Consider the following 2,500-nt stretch of genomic DNA (forward strand, 5'->3'; position numbering starts at 1 on the left):
TCAAAGCAAGAGGCAATTCAAAAAACTTAAATAAATCATCGGTGGCCCAAAGTAATAATTTTACTTTCAAAGGCTCAAAGGCGTCTTTCGGAACGTCATGAATACTGCAATCAACGAAAATATTGGAAGTGTTCACACCTGGGAGTCAAAGATATATTTTATTAAAATGCAAATTTTCTTCGGCTCTGTGTGTCTGTGTGTGTCGTTTCTGTCATCTTGAATATTCCATTTTGACTTTCCGTGTCAAGAAGTTTTATATATATATATATATATATATATATATATATATATATATATATATATATATATATATATATATTGCGTTTACGTTTGGATTGACGCGTGTAATAAAATATAATGGACAGTTGTCATGTAAATGACAAAATTATAATAGCCTATAAATGAGAAACACACACACACACATATATATTTGTGTATGTGTAATATTTGGCCTCCGTGTGTACATAAACTGCTGTATTTGTACAAACTTTCTTATGGTTAGGAATATATATATATATATATATATATATATATATATATATATATATATATATATTATATATATATATATATATAATATATATATATTTATGTATATATGTATGTATATATATGTGTATGTGTAATCAATATTTATATATTGTGTGCGTGCATTTTGTCTTTCGTGAGTACGTCAAATACGGTAATTTTAGAAACGCATTTATGACTAGGAAGATTCTATCGTTGGCGAAGATGACTTCAGTTTTACCGAACAACCCAAACATTAATTAGTTAAGACTCTAGAGAAAGAGGAGCCCTGCATGCAGAATATGAATGAGATTCACTGAATAAGTTAATATGGCTGGAAAATGAATATCTGGAGTGGGGAACAAACAAACGCACAGACAGAAGGAGAAAGAACAGACAAATTGTCGGACTAAGAGGTAGGGAGACAAGAGAAGAAATATGAAGTTATAAAGAAAATAGCGGCTGGAGTTCACTGCTGAAGAATCTTTTGATATATGTCATCAAATTTAACATAAAGAATTAACAGATTTAGATTATACTATGGGACAACTGCATTTAGGATATTACAGAGAGAGAGAGAGAGAGAGAGAGAGAGAGAGAGAGGAACAAAAAATCATGAGACAGCCGTCTCAAGCTCTGCAATCTCCCATCCCTAATGTCAGGTTCATGTACAGGAAACGTAACAATGGCCAGGAACTTCCCCCAGAAAATATCAAGGGTGATTTTTATGCAGGGTTTTAAGATCGAAGACTCTCGGAGGTGGCGGGGGCGGGGGAGTGGGGGGGCCCGGTTGATAGGGGACGGGGAATGATATGGAGGGCGGGGGTGTTGCAGTGAGACCGTAGGACGGATTAGGGAACAGAAGAAGGAACCGTCCAACGGAATTTAAATTTCGACGCGTTGAGAGAGTAAATAGAATGTGTTGGCTGCTGCTGCTGCTGCTTTGTCCCGCATCCTCTGTTGGCTCAGTCTGCTTCTGCCATCCCAAAGCAGCATCAGTCTTCGGGAAGAGGATACAAGGATAATCCATCAGGCGAATTCCATTTAGCCTTCCCGGGCGCCTTCCATTTCACAGTGCCTGCATTGCCTTTGGGCCAGACTCTCTCTCTCTCTCTCTCTCTCTCTCTCTCTCTCTCTCTCTCTCTCTCCTCTCTCTCCTTTCCCTCAGCGGTGCTGTTAACTGGCTAATGCTCCCTTGTTCATCTCCTATTCGAGAAGGATGTAGTCCGTGTAATAGCCTTCCCTGTTACATACTAAGTCGTTTGTGGGGAGGATTAAATGATCGTTTTCTCTAGTAAAAGATCCGTTTGCTTAAAATAAAGAGTGAATGTAAAAGATTGAAGTCAAAGCATGAATGGAAAGGAACGATATTTTTCTCATTTTGATGTGTTACGTGGAGATTGATCCAGTGTAAAGAGTTGTCCGCTGATCTAAGTGATATTACGTATTTAATGCAAATTGTATGGATTTTCTTCAACATTCAACATTATGCAGCGCCGTCAAATTGGATTAATGGTTTAATTAATACAGAAAAGTGGCTAATTTGCAACAAAAACCTGAAATTATTGAAATATCACTAAAACCTTTCTCCGGAATGCAAGGTGTAATAAATCCAGAAACATCCATATTGACGCATGCGTACATGTTCACAGAGAGAGAGAGAGAGAGAGAGAGAGAGAGAGAGAGAGAGAGAGAGAGAGTCAGCCTTTCTATAACAGATCACTACCCAAACAATTCCCGTACAACTGTCTTTTTATCCACTAATTTTATCCTTTTTACGACGTCAAGAATCATTTCAGGTCTAAATGTTTATATTGAGAGTTTTTCCAAACTGTCGAATATTCATTCTCCAGGACAAATATATTTTCCCGTAAACCTTCGACCCATCTACCAATATACCTGTCTGTCAATCGTTGTGGAATAACCCCCCATAGATGGACTCGAAGTTTGTCCCTAACAAGTGTACCTTCATTTTCATAACTGGATCAAGATT

The 2,500-nt window shown here is 37.4% G+C and overlaps 1 protein-coding gene across 1 annotated transcript in view; it reads right to left on the reverse strand.

The window, feature by feature from the left end:
• LOC135224418 (nephrin-like) overlaps positions 1 to 2,500 on the reverse strand; it is a 383,929-nt gene that overhangs the window by 14,712 nt on the left and 366,717 nt on the right.

This window comes from Macrobrachium nipponense, chromosome 12, assembly GCF_015104395.2.
Source record: "Macrobrachium nipponense isolate FS-2020 chromosome 12, ASM1510439v2, whole genome shotgun sequence".
Taxonomy (NCBI): domain Eukaryota; kingdom Metazoa; phylum Arthropoda; class Malacostraca; order Decapoda; family Palaemonidae; genus Macrobrachium; species Macrobrachium nipponense.